Source organism: Topomyia yanbarensis, chromosome 1 (assembly GCF_030247195.1).
Source record: "Topomyia yanbarensis strain Yona2022 chromosome 1, ASM3024719v1, whole genome shotgun sequence".
In the NCBI taxonomy this organism is placed as follows: domain Eukaryota; kingdom Metazoa; phylum Arthropoda; class Insecta; order Diptera; family Culicidae; genus Topomyia; species Topomyia yanbarensis.
The window spans coordinates 63,541,517-63,565,805 of NC_080670.1; the positions used below are offsets into that span (position 1 = coordinate 63,541,517).

General features: G+C 36.2%; 1 protein-coding gene across 3 annotated transcripts in view; it reads left to right on the forward strand.

Moving 5' to 3' along the window:
• Positions 1-8,559: 8,559 nt before the first annotated feature.
• Positions 8,560-24,289, forward strand: part of LOC131677800 (steroid hormone receptor ERR2) — a 115,988-nt gene continuing 100,258 nt past the window's right edge. For 2 of the 3 annotated variants that reach the window (XM_058957847.1, XM_058957848.1), the window contains exon 1: positions 8,577-8,712. The gene's annotated coding sequence lies outside the window, so the exon portion shown is untranslated. Of the gene's footprint in view, positions 8,713-24,289 lie in introns of all 3 variants that reach the window. The other variant, XM_058957846.1, reaches the window with a different exon arrangement.

The window sequence follows — 24,289 nt, forward strand, 5'->3', positions numbered from 1 at the left end:
TTTTACTTTTCTTCAATAGTCAACCTCACAACTTGCAGTACTAGTACGTAGCACACAGAATCTTAGTACGCCATTCATTGCATCCTGCAAAGAGGCTAGTCATATAGTTGATAATACAACAAAAATCCAATGCTCATAAAACCGATCCTGACCTGCTAGAGACAAAATTACATCAGCTTTCAACTAGTTTCTGAAATGTTATTCTTGTTGTTAACCATATTGAATTGTTGTCTAAACTCTACACAATCTAAAAAATACATTTTCAGCAAATGTTGAAATGTATGTAAGTTTTCCGTAAACAAGCTTATGTTTTATATGCAATCAACCTATTCAAATTTAGATTCCCATTCGAAAAATTGTCTCTAATCCATATTTTGAAGCATCTTTCCAAAAATGAGCTCATAATAATTCAGACAGTTATTTTATATTACATTGAAGTAATTTGACAACTATGGGATTTTGGCTAAGAGATAAGTTACAAGATCCCCTTCCCACAATTTTCCAAAAGTTCTCATGACGCTTTAGACACAGTTCTCAATGTAGTGATCAGAGAATATTTTACCAAAAATATTTTGTGGAATATTAAATTAAATTCGTCAGCATCAATTTTTTTTCAATCCAATTAATTTTGGTTTGGGGGGGTTTTAACCCCCAAAACCCCCCCCTGGCTACGCCACTGACTGGTTAAAGTGAACATGCGCTTAGAAAGAGGACTCCGTCGATTTGTGTACGCACGTAGGGTTTTTGCTCGAGTACGTTTTAGCTTTCGAAGAGTGCTGTATGACCAGGGCGGCTTGCTAGGAGGCTGACATTTAGGCACTGAGGTCTCAACACAGTTCAGTAGTAGTCGCTTGTAGAGGGCAACTGCAGCATTAACACTCACTTGGGCATGCAGTACACTTGCGACAGAGAACTGCGCAGCTTTACAAAATCAGTTTTGAGAAAGTTGAGACGGTCGACAGAAAGAGTTTCTACATACTGAGCTGAGCGAATAGTGCCAATTGAGATTTCAAGCGCGGTATGAAAATTGTCAAGTGGAACAATCACGCTGGATGCTTCATTGACGGAACATACATGTATAATAGTTTCACTAATCAATAATTTCAATGATTATTATCCGTTTTCAACTTTATAGAAATGAGTTTTACCTATATTGAAGCGGACGTTGAAAATCAATAGTTTTGGACATTTTCAATTTACTTTAATTCATTCAATTGTTTCAAAATGTTTCAAAATGGAAAAAATTTCAACTTTATGGGAATGAGTTTTATATTGAAGGACAAATTGTTGGCAGTTCAGAATCAATGGTTTTTGTGAATTTTCAATGCACAGGAGGGTCCGCTGATTTGTCAAAATAGATTTTTTCAACGTAATGGGAATGAGTTTTATATTGAAGGCAAGTTTTTGGCAGTTTAGCATATAAACGCTCGTTCGCTCTCCTCTACGCTTACCTACTCTCGTGATCTCGCAAACATCAAAATACTACATATGGATGATTAACTCAACGTGTTAGCCCTTTTGAATTTATAAACTCGGTCTTAAGAGCAAACATGAAAACGCTCGTTTCCGTGCAATCATGAAGGCTCTATGCGTACACTGAATATCACAATTAGAACGACACCCCGCAGTTTCAGTGGGTGTCATTTCGCGTCGTCTGCAATTGTAGTTAATGAGACGAAGTCGAAACGCACCGATGACTTTATTAAGTTAGGAGCTGTGCCCGTCACGTACAAAGAGTTGGTATAATTTTCGACTTTTTGAGAAAGATTGGTGTTCACCCAATTTTTCCTCCTTAGGGAGGAATATAGCATAGTGCTTTCGCATTGGCCTGCTAAGCCAAGACAAATTTTGGCTTCGCTGTGTCTCATCGTCTTAACGGAACCTCTGCTCTACGTTTAACCAGTCGTTTGAAAGGAAACATAAATAGTGTTTCCGTTTTGGGATTTAGCGGCAAGCCGGCGTTATCTATTCCGGCAATAAGTTAGTGTTGGTTTCTGAGCATGAGCATGAGCATGAGCTTGATGACCGTACAATTCGTAGGTGCTACTCCGCGATTGACCAGAACAAGCGAAATTTCACAAATAATCAATGAATGGGGCCTAGGTGTAGCTATCCATTCTAAATGTGCACGTTTCGAGAGTTCTATACTTTTCAATGTCAATAACGGTGCCGGCCACGTCCTTACGGTCATCTGGGAAGGAAAGGAATGTTAGTTCAGCATACGTTGTTATGGAGACCGTGTATACCTTTGCATCTCCCCGTTTGCTACGGGAAGGATTTTTTGTTAGTAGGATGGGGTAAAGAGTCACACAAATCTGGATTCACCTTGATAAGTGATACAATCTATGCAACTCTCAGAAATGTCAGCTAGATTATGCAATTATGAATATAATAAAATAAAACCTACTTAATTATTTTGCAATAAAATAAGATCAGGGAAATCAGTTGCATAACCAAGATAGTTCATTTTCAAAGAACATTGATGAATCACCTTATAAAATAGGTGATAAGGGATGCGGACGAAAATAACTGACCACCGTCATAAGTTAGTGGTGGTTTCTGATGAGACGATGTTAAAACGCACCCATGACTTTTTCCGAAAAATGCTTTTACCGTTATAAAGTCAGCACGATCAAAAATAGTTGTAGTATTTCGAAGTTCGCGTTTAATCATGGTCAATAGGTTTCGATAAACTACTGTAAAACGTTGGTTTCATTTCGATAATCCAACTAAAATGTCGCAATAATTCACGACTCACCCTTTATTAGTAACTGCACTTAAAACTGCGCAACTTCCCGTTGCTATTGGAAACCATGTGCCGTTGTGATATACGTCCAGATCGTCATTGTTACGCTTGCTATAGGATGGTCTTAATTGCTTCTTACCATTACAGATAACGAGTGTGAAACCTTCGAGTTTCACAAATTATCAGTACCGTCTTTACGCATGGGCACACTGGGCCCAGGCCAAGGTATTTTGGGGGCCCCACGATGAGGACAGGCACATAAAATCATTCTGACTGTCTGCACTACTGGCGCCATGAAAATAGCAAAAGAGAGAGCCGCCCAATCTTTATTTGTTTCAAAAAATATTTTGATGAGCATTCTTGGATTAATAAACCGATCACAAGTAGAATATTCTTCAGCTGCTGATTGCATTTTCGGTTAAACCAGAATAATGTCAAACCCGAAGATAAACTATGAGTCACGCTGAGATATACTCAACCAACCAAAGAGTCGTTATTCCTTATCCTGCAGCAAGAAGCTTAAAAAAGAATCATCCTGATTCTAAATTGCCGGGATTTGCCGACACAGTATTGATTAATTTCAAATTCTTCTGTTCTCGAAAAGAAATGTTTATTGTAAAACAAAATATGGGTTTTTTTCAGGCCACATTATATCCAGTTTCATCACATCAGGAACGTGGCTCTAGTTCAATATGTTAAATTCTTTTGAAAGTCCTGTAATTTAAAAATAGAGCATGAGCTTGAGCTTGTGCGACCACCCCTGGCTGCTACTCCGTTATCGATCTGGACTAGATGAAGTTGCAAAGGGAATCAGTAGATAATTATGCTTGGGAGTAGCGAAACATCTTTCAATGTGCAACTCCTGGTAATCCAAAACTGTTATTGATCAATACCGGCGCTGGCCAGGCCCGAAAGTAAATCGCGGAAGGAAAGGTAAGGAATGTTAGTCCGATACTGGCTTTCGCTAGAGGGCGTATATACTACTGCGCTCTCCACAATTGCCATGGGAGGGAGATATTTGTTAGTATGTACATAGAAGTTGGATTCTACTTCTGCATTACTGACGCCAGAGATGTGACTTCACTATCTGAACTAGATATCGATCCATCAAACTCATGGATCGGGGACCAACGGCTTCTGAAGGAAGATGTGACCACAGTTTTTTCACCTCAGAAAAATCTCAACGACCTCGGCTGGGATTGAATCCAGACCAACTGTCCCTTAGTTTAAAAAGAGAGATTGATAAACTCGTTTAAATACACCTTCGTGTTGAAATCGTAACCAATGCATAATTTTAAAATTTTTCGATTTTTTGATCCCCAACTTTGTATATAAGCCCTTAATAAGGTATATCCACAAACTAATGGACATAGCACAGTGACATATAAGAATCTCAGTCCATTTATTTATATATTTAAAAGGCTATATTTATTTAAGTATTAGTTACTTCGGTTTATTCTTTAAAGTGTAAGACGCTAAATTTCGTGAATGCATTAATTTGTATTGAAGTCAATTATGGGATAAAAACGAAAATTTCAACGAATTAATGCTTTCTTCAAAATGAAGCATTCACGAATAAACCTAAGTGTATAAGTTTATTGTACGGAGAAACCAACGACGATTTTTTCTTGAAATACGAGTACTCCTTTGAGGAAAGTGAAGGTGTGGCCGATTTTTAGCCGCAAACTTCATAAATCTTAGTTAAAGATACCTTATCACAAAAGCATTAATTTGATATGCTTTTGATTATATCTTCGGTTCTATTTACTCCAAAAGCAAACCGCAAGTTTCTTTATGAAGAAAATTGTTCAAGGAGTCTAGAAAAATATTAGTTTTTAGCGCTAGTGCTGCCGACTATGCAATTTTTTCAGATACAAAAATTAAAGGCTTTCCTTGCAATAAATATATTATAACCATAAAAATTTGATTCCATCGTGTTCCTCAGACATTTTGATACAAAAAACACTTATAATCTCAATATAATTTGAGCTTATCCTGATATACACCGTTTTGAAGCGAAAAAACCCCAGTTTCTCATATAAAATTGCAAGTGCACAGCGACAAAAATTCAACTTTATAATACTGAGCTCACACATAATTTATCGTTAAGTACACGAAAAATGACGAAAAACTACGTTTTTGTATTGCCTCTAGCAGATCAAATTCGGTTTTATGACTATTTGAAGATTTTCTCAATATTTGTCGATAAAAATTAAATTTTATGTAGAAAATGCGAGTTTTTTCTCCTTTAACACGGTGTATCTCGGGATTGGCTCAAATTATATTGAGATTAGAAGTGTATTTTTATGTAAAGATATATGAGGAACACGAAAATTAGAATTTTCAAAATTAAAATATACACTACTGGTCAAAAGTATAAACACTGAGAACTGACATACAAGTAAAGTTTTCAACTTGTGTAAGAAATACAACTGTCGCTTTGAAATGACAAGAGCGAGTAGCAACTTGCCACTTGTTGGCGCTTCGATCGGCTAGCAATCGCTATACGGGACTTGTGTCCAAACTTGGATACAATGGTGATTCACGCATGCGAACTTGTATGCGATGGTGATTTTCAATGTATTTTCATTTAAATGTTTACACAGGTTTTTCGAGAAAGTTTGTTCTAGCTAATATGTCTGTTCTTTGTGGTATAAATTCACTTGCTTTTTTGAGTTTTACATAATTTAGTTGGTTTCTTAGTAGACTTTGTCAAGCACGTGCGTCTTGACTACACCATGCTGCTACACGCTACTGGTCAGAGTGTAGGAGGGGGTTTGACGCTTTTGGGTGACGCGTAGATCACAGACAAACTTGTTATGACAGGTTGTATAGAAAAACTCTAGAAAGAGAATTGCGGAGAAAAAACAGCATTTTTGGCAACGTATGCCCCGGCATTGTATGGCAACACGTCCAATGTTATAAGGATAGGCAATGTTCGATTGGATTCGTCTTTTGACAGCTAAACGCGAATCCAATCGATCCAAGATGGAGTCTCCGCAGTTCTCTTTCTAGAGTTTTTCTAAGGTTGTATGCTTTCGATTCGTCGAGTACATAATACGCGTAACATCTTAGTGCTGCGAGAGCTCACTCCAAAAATTATACTCCAAATTGTTTTTTTTATATTTTTCTTCATTAAAAGGTAAGTAGAAAGATTTTTAAATTGCAAATCGTAACTGTCGAAGAAAAATTAAAATTAATTAATAATTAATAACAATAAATGAGAAAGCCACACCTTTTTGAATATTACATTAACATTGTAGGATGAACTTAAACTTTTGACCGGTAGTGTACGTATTGCGAGAAAAATAAGCTTTTAGTCTTTACCTAGCAAAATGGCATAGGGTAGACGAGCCCTTATTCATCTCATTAGTCAGGATATCACACTATTTCGATGATAACTCGACTTAGAGTTAGTGGATTGTGCTTAAATAGGTATCATCATCTTTGCTTCGTTCCTAAGAAGCAGCACAGTTTAAAAAAATTTCCTGGGAAATGTAAAATACTCGCGTTTGAGCGAAGCGAAAAGTCGAGCACAACGTACCCTTATTCATCCTACCATTTGAGCTAATGCGTTGAATAGAGATAGCAGATACTGCTCTAACTAATGTGTTCAAATGGGTGAGATGAATAGAGGTGCTAAGATGAATTAGGGAGCAGTTACCCTAGTTGACAGCACTGTCGCTAAAAACTAATATTTTTTCTAGATTCCTTGAACAGTTTCCTTCCCATATACAATTATATCTTTTGGGAACATGAACCAGGAATTGTATTTGCATAATAGTAAGTATGGCGGTAATATTTTAATACTACGGTATCCTACGCATAATATTTTTGTAGTAATATAATAGTTTAGTAACTATAAACTGCCTCCTTTTAAACGTAAGGGTTTCAAATGTATTTTATTTACAATGAATTCATTTGTAAAACATATTTTATGCTGGGCCTCAATTACAAATGTTTCAAAATCGAAAATAAAGTCGAATACATACACAATGAATGGAAACTCAGACAGATAATTTTTATTACGCTATTTATCGTTTTTAGTTTATTTGCTGAGGAAAATTTTCGACTTCACACATTGTGTCAGTGTGCATCGAATCCACAGATTGCTACCAAGTTTGCTCTGCTGATCAGTGTTAATTTTGATGAAAATTTGCTTCACGGGTAATATGGAATTTTTTAATTTCAGAAAACCGTTTCTTTCGTTAGTTTTTTCTAGAATCTAGACATAAATTTTCAAGGATTACTCCTCAATTTCCTCACGTTATGACTTCGTTGTTTCCTGGTTAAACCATGCCGAAATCGTTTCGGAATCCTCTTTATGGATTCTAGATAATCGATTCCAATACGATCTGTTTCATAATCTGTTGCATTCCTATCTGAATTTCGAATGATGTGTGTGGTTGCGTAGCTCTCCGAGTATCTTATCACCCATAACATTGTTGAACTGGATAAGAGTGTAAGCGCCGTGAACTCATTCGTTTTTTATTTTGATGCATTATTGAACGCACTCTCTTTATCAGCGATGCCAGATTTACAGACATGTCTGTATTTTACAGACTTTGGATGGTCTCCTACAGACGTAATCAGAAATCTACAGACTTTCAAAAGAGCAACAGTGTTTAACAAAATCGCACTAGAATAATTTGATCGGAATACGAATGATTCCTTCAAAATAGTTTACTAATTTCAAGTTACTTTTAAAGTAATAACTTAGTGTAAATAGGATTCACACAACCATCTACAGACTTTTACAGACATTTTAATTATTCTTCTACAGACATTTCACAAAAACATGTGGCATCGCTGCTCTTTATATACCGTAGCTAGTGATGCCATTTATTCAAATTTAGCTGTATTGTACAGATTTAATAATTTATGAGATAATACAAATATGATACATAATTAAGTTTTAATGCAGATTTCCAAAGCGCAATACAGGCTTTATAATTTTTTTAAAATCAAAAACGCATCATTTTTATTTTATTCGAACTATAAAACTTTCACGTTGATTAATTTTCAAAAACAGCGATAGTGGTAGGATTATTGCAATGAAATTTAACGGTTGATTAGTTTTTATTTTAAGCAAAGTTCAAATTGGTTTATATTATAATAGCACAATCATGTAACAATGTTTCAACGGTTTAATTTCTGGAACGCCTAGAGCATGTTCAGGAGTGTTTCAGTTCTAGATTCATAAGTTTGACAGTTCTTTTATATAAAACTGAAAACTGAAAACTTGCTGTCCCCAGCAGCAGTTTTAGCGGATGTTCTATTCAGTTTATTCATGTCTCGCCATTCCGTCAGCGTTACTGCATTAAAAAAAAATTTCCCCAGTTTATGGGGTCTGAGTGTCTGTGCTGATAACTTTACATGTATTTAAAACACAGTTCTAAACGTGTTTTAAAATCAGCAGCAAATAGAACGGAGTCGTATAACAGTTTTAAATTTTGATACAAAACTTTTCGAAATTATAAAACAAAACGCTCTGCTGGGGATGTGAATGTTTCAGTTCCAGTTCTACTTTGAAACTCCTATACAAAATAAAACGCTCCTGAACATGCCCTTATATGACATACATTGTATCCAAATACAAATATGTTGTATTTGATTGTATCTATGAATCGTTTTCTTCATTGGATACATACAATGAATGCAGATTTTTAACAAAACCAGCTGGCAGCTCTGACCGGAGCTAACTTCGCTCTCGTCTTACGAACACATTTTGTGTGTTGATTCTTGCTGTCAAAATTCTGAAAAATAAAAATAATATTTGACAGCTGGCATGGTAATCTCAGCTGCAGCTGGAAAGAGATGTAAGCTCTGTGTGAGTGAGCTGGAGCGTATGGTGAAAAATATCCACAGTGGTTGCAAGTGTTTGCTTGTGCTTCGAATCCCTTAAATTTGTGCAAAATTCTTTACTTTTTCGAATTTATTTTGGTTTGCCAGCTGCCGCAATACAGGTATGTTGTAGAAAGCATTAATTTCTAGTTCGATTTAGTTAAAACTGCGATACGATGTCCAAATTTATTAGGATCCGTGTTGCACTCAAAACGCTCAAGCGAGTAATGGTTGGGATTCGGATCCCACAGGGAAGAAGGAGAAAAGCTCTAGTGATTCCATCTTGATGTGCCCAAACAAGATACGGGTGTAAGCGAGACAATGCCATAAGACTATTGTAGAGATATGTGAAATTATGCAAGAAATTTGAGTGATTAAATTGATTAAGCATGTCCAATTATGTCAAACAAAACGAAACGGCTATTGTAATCTTGACTGCTCAATTTTGGCCAAAGCAAACAACATACAACCTGCGGAAATAATGCTTTATCCTTCCTGTTCTTGTGTCTTGCTCGGGTGTTTCTATGAGTTCGATTTTTAGAGTTCAAGGATCTTACGTCCCAAAAATCCTTGAGCAGGATGCGTTTACCTCTGTTTATTTATAGTTCTGAATGTTCCTGCAACGAAGATGCATATGTTGTGGTTCTTGTGAATCCTGTTAAGTATAAAAATAAATCTTGAATAGGTTCGAATGGTAGTGGATCTTTTTTGCCCGAGTACCCAATTATCGATTGACAATTATTATGATACAACTCCATCAATGTCTCTATCAATAATTACTCTAAACTAATGTCAATAAAAAGTATTAACCAAATGAATATGGGTTTCTTAGTTGCACTCACGCTCATTGTTTGTTCATTTTCAATCAATTGCTCTATAACAGTTTGCTCTAATTATATTATCCTTGACATAAATATACAATTATACCTTTTGGGACAAGAATTTTATTTGCATTGTTTAAATATATCGATAAATATTTTAAAAATTCCCTTTCGGTATGCAACGCACAATATTTTTATAGTAATTAACAATTTCAATTGTCATTCATTTTCCCAGCTAGTTGCTTTACTGACTACGATTTAGTATAGTATACGTTCGATAGATTGATATCATTGATTTGATATATATATATATATATATATATATATACTTGATATAAAAAAGTTATTTGCATTCATTTTAATTATCTCAATCATACAACGTAGTTTCATGGATTACTAAGAATTAGGTAGATTTTCCAATGACCTAATTATAATGCGATTTTCGGCTGAGTTAAACCTGAACTTTAATGTTCATGATACTCAGAATGCACTAGTTTAAACCCGATTCTCTGGTGAAATTCCACTAGATGTCAAGATTATTATATTGCATTCGCTTCAAGTTCTATGATGAAATTTTCCGAAAACCAGTTGACACCAGTACAAAATAACTAGAGTTTGCAAGATGTTTACATTGTTTCTTAAAATATCGTGTATTCTGTGATCAACTTGTTTTCAGTTAGATATTCATCAAACGCTAGATAAATGATACGCCACTAGATTTCATTTATAACTGTCAAATATGGGCGCTTAAACGAATCGGGAAACAAAAAATATAAGTAAGTATCGCTTGCGTGATTCGTTTTTGGGTAGATTCATTTGCTATTTTTAAACAGTCATTTCGTTTTTTTTCTGTGAATGACGAGCGTTCGATCTACCTATTCAGCAAATGCTTGTGGGTGACTGAGAGGAATGTATGACAGGTAGTTTGATACGCACGTGCTAAACATACCGCGTTTGTGCGTTACAATCCTTCGCTACGAACAGAAGAGAGGTGCACAATTTTAGAGCAAATTAGTGTCTTTTTTCTTTTAAGTATTGCTTTAATCACACTTATTCAGATGCTCAAATAGCGCGAGGATTAGCGTATGTTAAACTTTTACTTGTTTTCAGTGCATTGATTTTTAATATTTCTTTAATTTATGAGTCTATAATATTATTATTTTTATTTAACTTGTTTATATGATAAGGCACGTTTGCATTAACCTAATGGTGCCAAATTATTTGTTTTACATTTTAAATGTCTTAAAACCTGTGATCTACTCGCCCGGTTTACTTCAACTTAGGGGGCTATGAATAAGTTTAGGTTTGACTGAGCGCAGCGACGTCGGACAGCACACATATAAAAGCAATGCGCGGCGCAACAGGAAAGTTTTAATACTAGTTTGAACATAAATTAAAAAGAAAAAAAACTAAAACTTCAAGCTCAATACAGGCGGTGGTCAGCTATTTTCGTCCGCGTCCCTTATCACTTATTTTTATAAAGTGATTCATCAGCAGTGCTACCTTTGAAAAACCAACCACCTCGGTTATGTAACTAATTTTTTTCCGATCGTATTTTAATGAAAATAATTAAGCAATCTTCATTTCGTTATACACTCAGGTTTTTTACGCGGGGGATACAGGCCGCGTAAATGAAATCGCGCATATTTAAAAATCCGCGTAATTGAAAACCGCGTAAATGAAAAACTGTAAATTTCAAAATCCGCGTAAATGAACACCGCGTAAATTTAAAAAGCCGTGTTAATGGCAACCTCGTTAATGGTTTCCGCTTAAATTCGAACATCCGTGTAAATTTCAAAAACGGCGTAAATGAAAACCGCCTTAATGCAAAAATCCGCGTAAATGAAAACCGCGTGAATTTCAAAATCCGCATAAATGAAAACCGCGTAAATTCAAAAATCTGCCTAAAAACTGCGTAAAAAAACTGAATGTATTCTGAATTGCACATATTTTATCGCATGTATGTATTGTTCTTTGATTTGATGGCATTGTAAGGGAACACGTATCCGCCGGTTGATACTAATCGAGGTGATATTTCTTTAGACTAAGCAAACTAATTAATTTGTTTGTTCAGTGTTTATTTGATCAACTAGGAATCTAATCCACTGGGTATTTAATGCGCGTGGAGAATACGCATGGTCTTGTCTGAGTGTCAGTCATATCGGCACAAGGAACAAATGTGTTATTGTCATATTTATAGGTTTACTTTTAGTCCATTAATCATCGATAAATTATATTACTTGTTCTTATTGTATTGAATACTTGCATATGCTTTGGAGTAGTACGCGCACTATATTACTGTCACATCAACCATATTCCTTCATGAATATAAAAATATTGTAGCTTGATTATTGACGTGACAAGTTGGTTTCTTTTCGTTCTAATTGTTTTATCACTTGTTTTAGTAATTAGCGTTAACAACGCCCATGTCATCGGTTGTTAATCCGACGTACAAAGTTAGTCGTTTCAGGTATTTCACTAGAGCCTATTTTATACCGTTTAAAATGTGCCTTAGATTGCATAACAACGCCCGCAGATAATTATAACAATGAATCGTCCGTGGAGAAAGAAGCCAATACATAAATGTCATTATTTATAATGTCAAAATTTATGCACGATGAATAATGCGTGTATTGCGAAACCTTTAATTACTCAGATGTATCGACAAATGTCTCGAGACACTAAAAGTAATTGCTCTTCATAATATTGTATTGTTTTTGAAATGCCGTGTTACGCCGGAATGAAGGAGTAAGGAATAGTAAAATCGTTCACCTGCTGTTTGATTCAATTAAACATATGCAACACTTTCGACTGTCGGCTGTCCGGAGTTGTAGTTGCTTTTTTACAAACCGACCATCTCGAAATTAATTCAATAAACGATAAATCTATCATAAATTTTCGACAACCGGCTGCCCAGAGCAAGAAACACATGATAACACTACTGAGAGTTGCATAGATCGCATCACTCATCAAGGTGAATCCAGATTTGTGTAACTCTACCCCATGCTACTAACCAAGACTCCTTCCCGTGGTAAACTTATAAGAGGTATATAAGGTTTCTGTTTTCCTTCCCTTCCCCGATGACTGTAAGGACGTGGCTGGCGCCGTTATTGGGATTTTAAAGTATAGAACTCTCGAAACGTGCACATTGAGAATGGATAGCTAATCCCAGGCCCAATCGTTGATTTTCTGTGCAATTTCGATTGTTTTGGTCAATCACGGAGTACCAACTACGAATTGTACGGTCATCATGCTCATGCAATATATGAAGATCTTAGCAATACAATTTTGTTGAACGTTCTATTAAAGACTTTTTCAAGAAAATAAAAAGGCTAATATCCTTGATTCGAATTTTCATTTTTTGGTCTTTTGTCAATTTGACCTTTTGTCCATTCGATCTTTTGTTTTTCGACTTTTTGTCCTTCGACCTTTTGTCCATTCGACCTTTTGTCTTTCGGCCTTTTGTTACTCAACCTTTCGTATTTTATACCTTTTGTCTTTGGAGCTTTTGTCTGTTCAACTTTTTGTCACACATTCAACAATTCTACGAGCAAATGCCTCTGAACCAGAAATACCTTTCAAAATACGTCAGTGACAGTTATTGGCCCTCAGACTGGAGAATGTGTGCCAAAGCTGATCTTTTCGCCAAACCAGTATCATTATAATTAACAGTTAAAATTGAAATAATATGGAAGGTTTTCGATTTAATATACTAGCTTGGTTGAGACTTGAGACACTTGTGCAAAGCATTTTCTAACCTCTTCTTTCTGTAGTCTTTGCGAGCCGATTGAAAATTCTCCGATCTGCTACTGCGCCTGCGATTCCACGCCCTTTTATATACCATTTTGAATCTAGCAAGTTCAGCATCCTACCAAGGGATTCCTTTCGAAGCACGCATAACTCGAAACGGACAAACCTCTAGGTATGCTGTTACTATAAGTGAATTTGTTTTGTGTACAACCTTATCATAGTTACATTCACTCGTTGCAAAATACCCATAAAACCTAGTTGTAGATTTAAGATTGCGTTGTGAGTCGATATGTAATGAGACGGTTATATGACCAAATAATATTTATTTATGGACAGTTGGAACACATTCGGTACAAGCTAGTCTGCCAACTCGTGCGTAATACTGTCGGAACAGAGAGTAACATCTAGCAGCTTTTTCTTGCCAGGTTGTTTTTCTTTCTCCAATGTTACTCCATCTTTGTCGAGCCATCATTTGTTGACTTACTACTCTAAAGGTCTCTAATTAATAATGTTTTTTTTTCGATTTATTGAAAAATAATGTGAAATTTTTTCCAGTGTGTATTTTTTAAGCTTTTATTCATTTCCTTACATCAACTTTTCAGACATGATTTCAATACAACAAATGAGTCACACTTAAAAAAAAATATTTGTCAAAAAATTCATACGCCATTTTCAAAAGCTAGTCTTAGGCCAAGTGGGTCTCTAGGCTGGTGGTAGGTACATCATATTCCATATCCAAAACATATGCCAAATTTCATCCAAATCGTAAAGCGTCACATTTTTGATATTTCTGTCAGATTTCCCTGCAACTGCATTAGGGTCATGAGCCCATTATCGCTACGTTTCTATTATCACGCTACCCATTTGAAGCCGTTGGTTAGAGCAGTGTCTGCCATCTTTGTTTAACGCATTGAGTCAAATGGTAGCGCAACAATAGGGGCCCTCGATTCGTGTTTTCATTGCGCTCAAACACGAGAATTTCACTGTTTTCAGCGCATGTACAGTGCTGTTCGAAATAATAGCAGCGCAAGCTTTTATTCGAGTATGGTGATTTGGCTTTGAATATGTTTTTCATGTTCGCATCGTGTATAGTGATAAAAATTCAGTTCCTGGTGGTCGTCTAACCTACTGACGCCTACCTTTCGATTTTAATAATACCACTTTACTATCATCAGCTCACTAAATGGTACGCTACTTTTCGACGGTCCACTTGGCGTGAAATTCGACAAAGTTCAGACGATTGTGAAGGTTCCGTATTGTAGGTAGTGGTACTTTTCTCGGACTTCCTGCGTGCAAATTTGTCTTAATCAATCGTTTTCTACTCATTGACGTTGGAATAGAATGTTCCAGGTATTTCTAGAATTCTATCGAAGACATAAACCAATATTATTTTGCCATCCGACCCATCAGTTTGTTAAGTTTGAGTGGATGTTGTTAGCTATCTACCGCTAGTTTCATATTTGTTTGTCCAGTGCAATGTATTGTGTATCTTTGTGGCAGAACACTGTAAAAGTTCCTGAACTTCACGGTATGTTTTGCCACTAGCTTTCAACCATTTGATGAGATTTCGCTTTTCGACTGTACAGTGCCTCGAACGATCCATTTTCGTGAAATACCACAATATGCAAACTTATAATTTCGGGTTAATTGTAAGCGTAGGAATACTATTCCGAACAAAATAGATTAACTAAACTGAAAATCTTGGAAACTTTAGCGATTTGAAAACCTTTTGTAGTAGCGCTGCTATTTTTACGAACAGCTTTATATCGACTTTCTTCCGAAATGACCGCTGTGTTTCGTAAACAATAAGCCAATGACTCCAAATGGTGGCGTCTTCTACTCTTCGTACTATAGGTCACTTACAAAAACATATAATGTTATTGGAGAATAGAACGTATGGAAGCATTTTACATTAAACTCGAAAAATATTTGCGCTGCTATTTTTTCGAACAGCGCTGTATGTTATTATCTTGGTACTTAACAACGAAGCAAAGCTATTGATGCCAATTTGTACGCATTCCATTGTTTGTAGGCCGAATAATTAATAAATCAGTGAGGCGCTCTCCTTAGTATGGTGAAAATAGGCACTTCACCCTATTGTGAATCTCGAAAGGCATCTTTTGAATTTCACGATTGGCAAAGAAACAAACAGCGGAAGTTTGTCGTTTCTGAGTTTCTCTTGATGCAGCAATAGAAACTCTAAGCGCGCAAAAGTGGTTTGAAATAATTTTCTTCTTTGTGTTTTTTATGTTGTACCGACATTTAATTAGCAAGGAACTGGAAGGTGTGAAGTATTTTTCAATATTAAGAGCCATAGTGCTCAAGGAAGAGAAAAGAGTTGAAGGAAGAAAGCTTAGAAAAGCGTGGAATAGGATCGTATGAGCAAGCTTTGAGTTTCCCGACGACTTAACTCTTTGTCTTCCCTAACGAATATCACGTAACATCGATGACAGAGCAGTGGGATTAGGGCCAAGTTCCCGCTGGGTCGTGCAAAACTGAGAAGCAACATCAATTTCGGCAAAGAGAACAAACTTCCATCGCAAGCATAAAAGTTGAGTAAAAGGCACATCCAATTTAGTGCGTGAGTTTTACTGAATTGATATCCAAATGATCGTTATAATTATGGGATATGTCAGTATGGTGGTCGTAATGGTCTAGCAAATATTTGTTCAAATGAAAAACTAATTATTTTAAACTTGTTTGTTCTAAACTGGTTATCTGTTCTCTGTGACTTAGTTGTAACATTTAAAATCTTAAGTTATTTGTGATTATCAAACAAACAATCATTAATACACACTAGAACAGGAATAATAACTGGTAGAATACATAGTTACAGGGAAATTAGTATTCGTGGACATTACGGTTATCAGCGCTCTCTGAATTAATCAATATTCGATTGATCCACTTCAGACCTAGGGGATCCAAGAGGTGATCAGGAACAAGACAGAAGCGAAGTTTTAATTGCAACGCTGACGATTTAACACGCGTTGTCAGAAGCTTGATACACTGGACTAGTGAAAATAGTTTTAATAGTGTATATAGTTTTATGCTAAGTGTAAAGAGTATTCGGGCTTGGTCGGCGCCAGTATTTACCAATAAACAACTTGGGATTACCAGGCGATGGAACTGGATGATTTGCTACTCCCAGCTATTATCATCTAAGGAATCTGTGCAATTTCTGCTAGTCCCGATCAATAACGGAGTAGCTTAAGCTAAATAAAAAATAATGAATTTCCGTGAAGTTTGATCATTTAGATAGGAGTTGTTCCGGAGATACGGTTTAATAAATATGATTTTATGATTTTTTTTTGTAAATCTATACCGCCAAAATGATTGAACACGTCTTAAATTGGTTATCACAACGCTTGAATTTCTAAGTCTCTATCACTGATGGCCAATAAAACTTTGAATACTTCATACGATTCTATACAAACCCCGGAGAAATTTACAAACTCCGCTAAAATGTCACATGATTTTGTATGCAGGAAGCAAGACGTTTTGTGATTTACAAATATTGAGCACTATCGAGTGGGTTAAGATGTGTGAAACAGCACAATTACACGATCGAGTGGGTTAAGATGTGTGAAACAATCCATTTTTTCTTACTGTGCATGAAATGAACAAAACAATGATGCTTAGTTTAATTGCATAAATTTTATATCTACATTAAGGATTGGTGGACGTTTGACCAGCCTCTGACACAAAATTCCCCTAGCTGTGACGAAGGTAATTTTAATTTTCGGCTATAACGATTTTTCATTGCCGAAAAGGAGGATGGTAGATGGGGCAATGCCATTATTTTTCTTAAGTAAAATTACATTCAAAGACGAAACAGACTTCAATGGCAAATTTATTTAGCGATCTGATCAAAGCGATATGTAAATCGATTTTCAAAGTATTTCCATTCCTATAATCTACCGAAAAGTATTACTCAGTACCCAGCGTACAGAAGTTTACCGCGGAGGAGGTTTAAGTCTGAAGCAAAATCGCAATCGTCATGCAGTATGGAGATGCATATGGGACTCCCGGTGAGGCGGATTTTGTCGAGGTGATTGAACTGCAATAATCTGCGGACGTATTTTTTTTAATTTGCCAGCCGACACGCCACGATGGACTGTTGATCGACTGGCGGCATCAAGCGTCATCAAAATGCAAGTACTTTTCGTCAAAATGGGAGGTAAAATAATGACTGCACTTTTTTTTGCTGCTGCTACTGTAATAATGTTCTTACCGTTTTTGTGTTTATAACTATGTACTTAATGGACGTCCGATTGTTGCTTTCAGCCAGCGATTAAGCACTCGCAGTTTAGACAATTATTTTAGTCTGATCGTATGTTCCTTGCACAATGAGTGTTGATACGTTTTACAAATAATTCGCAAGATCACTGGCTCGTAACAATAATTGTATGCATTTTTATACAGTTATAAAAACCAGTCTTTCAATAGCAGTTCATTTTGTTTTAGGCGTTGTTTTTGGACGTGAACAAAACTCCTCTGTTACATTTCTGACGGATTCATGTTATTGACGGCTAATAATGTTTTAGTGCAACTACTTGCTACTCTTGTTACTACTACATTCCGACGCGATCGAAGTTCAAACAATAGTTAATGTGTATGTTGATTCCAGATAACTTAAATTTGTTTTTGGCATAACCAACACATTCTAATTCTTCAAAATGCGTTATGGTATTTGGTATAGTCCTACATATATCTGAATGTTAACTGCTCAAACAAATTTTCCATATCATTGCAACGTACACGAGCCAACAACCGATAGGACGATCCCTTCGCTTCTGTCAACAGGAACCAACGTAAGAAGTGATCGGTAACTTGTTTCTCAACGGTAATCAACCATCGTACACTGCAGACGAAGGTGATAATGATCGATTATTCTAGTCAGTTGTTGTCTGTTCCTGAGAAGTAATAAAAAGAATGATGAATGCACTCTATTCATCCAACACTCGTTAGTTGGTTTATGACCAGTTCAAGAGTTTTTTCCCTTAATAATGTCGATGCAAAATATACATGTTTACTGTACATGAAACCGGGTATTGGAATATAATACAAATATAAGGAGGAGTGTCTAATGTTAGGGACATAACCGAAGTGATATAGAATACATTTTTTGGTTGTTAATACCAATATTCATTGAATTTTTTAATAAATCCATTTTTGATTTTACCCGTATTTGTCCGTGGTTCGGGTTTCAGGTTCCATCCGCATCTGACGAATTTCGCGTCAACTCGAACAAATGTTGGCAGCACCCTTTCAGATTCAATGAAACTTTCAGTACATTAGAACTTTGTCACAAAAAAAACCACTTTGCATACTTTGTTTTTCCAAAAATGATCTAGACTGTCTTTTGAAGTGTCAAACTTTTTTATCAATTTTTTCAAATGGCTATAGTCTAAAAATGCAAATCCTTCAAAAAATATTGTTAAAGTTGTTTTTTACAAAATTAATCAAACTTTTGAATAAAAATATTGAAAAAATTTTCATCGACTCCTACAGTGGAAAAAATCGAATTTAAAAATTTAAAGTCGATTTATTAAAAAAAACATTTTTGATTTGGATGCAATTTTGTTCCAAGATAGATAATCATGCTTCCTACCCACCGTCAAAAATTCATGTTGGACACATTCAAGGAAAAAAAGTCATTTGAAAAAAACTTTTACTTGCCAAACGGATTTTTTTAGTGTGTTATGTTTTTGTTTATGTTTATTTCATTCACCAACAGACCCTTGGGCCTCAATGGTGGTTACTTAAATTAATTACAATTGAAAATACTTGATATTTTCGCTTTTATCGAATTCCTCGTCCGGTTGAAATCATAGGTCATCGCCACACTGTTGAAAATTCGCTGGAGTAACAGCGCTCTGACGACCATAGTTGGTTCTCCTAAACAGAAGATTGTAGGGCAATCCACCCTGGCAGACAGTAAGTCCGAGACTAACAGGGCTCGAGAGCAGTCCCTCCGGATACCTAGAGTGTATTAACTGACAGCGGTTTTCGTAGCTGGGCAGCCGAAATCTGTTTTGCCAAAGGGAGATGGCGAAGTGCAAAGCGTATGAACCGACGTTGGACGGCCTCGATTCTGTCAACGCCGTTCTGGTAGTACGGATTCCAAACAGCAGAACAATATTCTAGTGTCGAGCGAACCAGTGCGCAATAGAGTAATTTTAAACTGTATACGTACTGCCGTTCTACGCATCATTGTCCCATGTATATAGGAAGTCCCATAGAACATGGGACAAATATGCTTATAGCGGCAGCATATACAGCATACAGTTTTTCGCTATTCGGAAGATGAACCCAAGCTGTCTTGATGCTTTATCCATGATATATGAAGTATGTGGTTTAAACGTTAGTGCCGAATCCATGATGACTCCGAGAGCCTTGACGTCAGAGTGCTTTGGAATGCTCGAGTCGAAGAAATGATAGTTAAACTGGATCGGATGGCGTTTCCGCGTGAACGTAACGATTGAGCATTTCCTCGGGTTTAAAACTATTCTGTTTAGTTCACACCATGTGCTAAAGCTCTCCAGTTCACTATGAAGAGACTCGGCTTCGGTATTATCCCGTATTTCGTCGCTGTTGTGCTATCTTATGACAAACGCCATTTTGGGGTAAACTGAGTTAGATATGCAACATTACTAAACTGAAAATTCTCTACAAAATGGCGTTTTCAGAATTTTGAAATTTTGCTTGGTTACAGAGGTATAGCGAAAAAAGTGATGAGAAATTGTCAGTTTTTTGCTTTCAATAACTGTATCTTGGGATTCGCTTAAGTAATGTAGAAGTTTTAGATATTTTTATATGTAAAAATGTCTGAGGAACACAATGGCATAATAATTTTTAAAATAAAAATACATGTATTGCGAGAAATATGCAGATTTACTTTTAAATTGGCAATATTTCATGTTTGGCAACACTGTAATTAAAAATTACTATTTTTTCTAGATTGCTTGCTCAATTTCCTTCAAAATGCATCTCATCGATTGTTTTTAGGCCGAATAAAGCCGAAGATATTAATAAAAGTTAATAATTGATGATTTTTTTCTATGGAAAATTTTCCATGCACAATTATGACACGCCATACAAATTTTGCCATCAATACGTGCCTACGACACGTGTGAGTGCGACTTTTGTTTACATTTATAGTGAAAACTCGCAACATAGTCAACCGAACTTCGTGATATTTGAGAGTTTAATACAGAATAGATTGAAGCATTAATTGTCTTCTTTGAATTGTTTTTACCATTTATAAGTTTCAAGATATTCAATCTCAAACTTAAAAAATCGTTTTTCTCGAAATGTGCTAAATGGCGCTTGTCATAAGATAGCACAACAGCGACGATTTGTCGAAAAAAAAATCATTTCGTCAGCGAATGAAAGGCGTGGTCCTTGTCATTGGATATTGACGTCATTAAAGTAGAGGAGGAATATTAGTGGACCGAGATGGCTTCCTTGTGGCATGTGGGATGTAGTGAAGAATGGTGCAAATAGATAGTCGTTAATGCTGATTTGGAGTTGCCTTCCATCGCGGTAGGAGTGAAACCAGCGCAGAAGTTTTCCATGAATACCGAGTTTGTCCAGTTTCGCTATTGCGGTATCATGGTTGATTTTTTTTTGAAGGCCGCAGATAGATCCATGTAAATACCATCGGTTTGCAATCCGTCAGCGAATCCATCGAGTACATATGATTTGAACGAGAGCTAGTTGGTCGTTGTTGATCATTTAGGCATGAAACCGTGTTGGTCGTCTGCAATGTAGTGAATGAAAATAGGGTCTAAAACAACCAGCTCAAATAGTTTTGATACGGCACTTAAACATGATATTCCCCGGTAATTGTCAATGTTCGATTTGTTTCCTTTTTTATGAACTGGAAACATGTGCGCTGCTTTCAAGCAGGAAGCGAATGTTCCAGTAGTGAGTGATAGTATGAAGATTCACCGATGTGGTTTCTAGAAGCCCGCAGATGCACTTTTTGACAAAAATCGAGGGAACGCCAACTAGGCCCGGGGAACTAGATGTTTTCAGCTTGAAATTTGCCGCAAGAATGGCAGCATTATCGACACAAATTCGGTTCATGGTTCGTCCTAGAGAAAGAGTTAAATTGGCCGCGGTACCGACTTGTTGTAGGGGAAGGCTCTCATCGGAAGACACGTTTGAATATTTGTCGGAGAACAGTTGGCAAATTTTCTTAGTGTCGCACACTGGCACCTGTTCATACAAAGTTGTGACAAAATTATAAAAATTGGTCTATGTGGCTAAAACTTGGGGTTTTAGCTAATTTTGGGTCGCTGAATCCATTTCTGCAATCAGTTTTGATATTCCATATTTCATTTTTTCGACTACTTTCATATAAACCCATTTGAATGCGTTGGGTTAATATAAACATTAATCACAGTAGCCAATCTCATCGGATAGCAGAAATGGTTGACAAAACTAGTAAAAATCACTAATTTTTCAGTAATATGATGTTGCTTAGGCAATTAACTTGTAAGGATATTTATGAGCTACAGGGCGTCTCCATATGGGTATTTTCAAAAACATAGATATACCTACTTCGGCGCAAAAATGCGCAAGACGAGGCCTATATACTACACTAAATTTTGAGTCAGATTCATGATAAGTGACCCATAGGGTACCATCTCAAAAATTGGAAGACGTATTAAGATAAATTACTGATACGATATGAAACTTTTTAATTGGATTTTTTTGATGCAGAACAAACGTAAATCAGTTTTGTACAAAAATCTCCCATCTATAGTTTAGCATATTCATTTTTCTTTTCAATGAACTTAAAATTGTTCCAATCGGCTGTGTAGTTCTTGAGATATCGCCATTTGAAACTCTAAGGTACTAAAAATTCTAATGAATTGAATTGAACAGAAATCCTCGACATCACTTGCTTCAACGACATGTTAAAAATTCATTTTTCATCCGATCATAGAAATTTTGAGATACCTTTATTCAAACTGAGAGAAAAATAAAATAAATATTTACAAAAGAATTACAAGACATTGATTTTTGGGGTTTTGTCACTCGTCGTGCCACTGTGTGTCGGAACCTAAAACTATTAAACGACATACAAGATGGTAAGCCGGACTCATTTCGCTGCTCATTTACATACTTCCAGAACGACTTGGGCTTAGATTTCAGTTGACGCTCGACGTTTCGCTGGTATCTAAAAAAGGCGCGTCTGCTTTGCTATTTGTATTCGTGGTTGAGTTGAAAGTAGTGGTTTCTTAATGCAAGTGTCTTATGTTTCGGGAACTTTTTAAATGCAGCTCGTTTGGCAGTTTTTAAAATCGTAGACGATAGAGCTTGAGACATCTTCAAAATCACCTCATCAGTAACCTGCACCAGACTTTGGGCTAGTTAGACAATAAATCTAAACTAGTACCAAAGCTGGCACTAGTTAGACGCTTAATCCAAAAAAGTCATACGTCTTGCATGACATCTAAACAACTGGCTGGTTCCGAGTGATGTCCCGGGTAGCCAAGCACAGAAGTTCTTGTTTGCTGATGAGAATGTGGAATCCTAACTTGTCTTTTGATTCGAGGACCAAACGCCTGAAACTATGCAAAAATATTTCCAAAAGGATTTTTTTTGGATTGAACCAAATGTTTTTGTGTACAGGTGCACAATACCATACATATTGTTGGAATGTTTTGCGAGGAGATGAGGAGAATCCGAAACGCAAAACATTCCAACTATATGTATGGTATTGTGCACCTGTACACAAAAACATTTGGTTCAATCCAAAAAAAATCCTTTTGGAAATATTTTTGCTTAGTTACAGGCGTTTGGTTCCCGAACCAAATGGGGAAATAGATTGAAAATCGCCCTAAATAACGCAAAGTATTTAAAATTTTGAAAATTTACTTGGCATGCTTGAAAACACAGTATCACCCACAACTTCCACTAAACAAATCGTTTTGCAACAAAACAAAACATTGGATAACGGGTTTCACAAAACTTGAGGTACACACGAAGAGACAGCGTTATATGTCTAATAGAAACAGAGAAAAAGGGATTCCGCCAACTTACGCCAACCGCCAACTAGCCTCGGGCTCCCCTACTTCTTTTAAACGAACCGAGCAAATAAATCAATTTTTTCTCGCACACAGCAAGCGGGAATAAAATCAGTCGTTAGGATACAGCTGTAATTTTCAAGGTGTTCCCCAAAGCTGAAAACACTGGGCTAAGATGTTTTTTCACATTTGAGTACAGTCGGCTTCAGTGTTTGATGGTGTCTAAAATGAAAAGCAGTGCGACAATGGGTGTTCATTGCACTGCATGTTTCTCAACTAACTGACGGAGTGCCGTTTTCCTTACATACGGTTGTGGTGTGAAAATACAGCGCGTAGTGCGGTGTTTGAATGGGTTTGATTGTTGCTGCTGCGGCATTCGATAGGAAAATGGGTTCGCCTGAGCAATGCTGACATTTAAAATGGTCGAGAATGACGTTATTCATGGATGCGTAGCGTGTCGGGTGCCCAAGTGTGTCGTTCTATGCAAGCGCAATGGAAATACATGATATTTTAATTATGCTTTACATCATTGAAATTTTCAATGCCATAGTATCAAATCAAAAATCTGCAGTTTTATCTTTGTGGAAACTGTTCTTTAAAATATTCCTGAGTAATATGTGCAAAAATATCAAAAATATATCGTGAAATTGCTGAAATATAAACGTTCAAAACCTAACCCTTTTTCGTTACATATTATTTTGTTGAACTTGCAAAGGTGCACCCCGAATAGAAATGTACAGTAACAAATCCACGATTTTCACTGTGACAGTACAGTAATTTTACAATAATTTACGGTAAGTTTTAGTGTTATGCTACAATACAAAAACAATAAACTTGAACGTTTTTACAGTAAATTGTGATGTAAAATAGACTTTTACAGTAAAAAAGGGGGGTGGTTATGTATCTTAACATTAAATAAATTGATTTTTCTCCATACATTCGAAAACAGTAAAATTTAATGTGAATTTACCGTACCAATTTTTGCTGAACAGTAAAATTTATTGTTACATGAAATTTTATCGTAAATCTATTGTGAGAACTCTGCATCTAACAATGTTAAAACAGTAATTATTATATTACTTATTGTT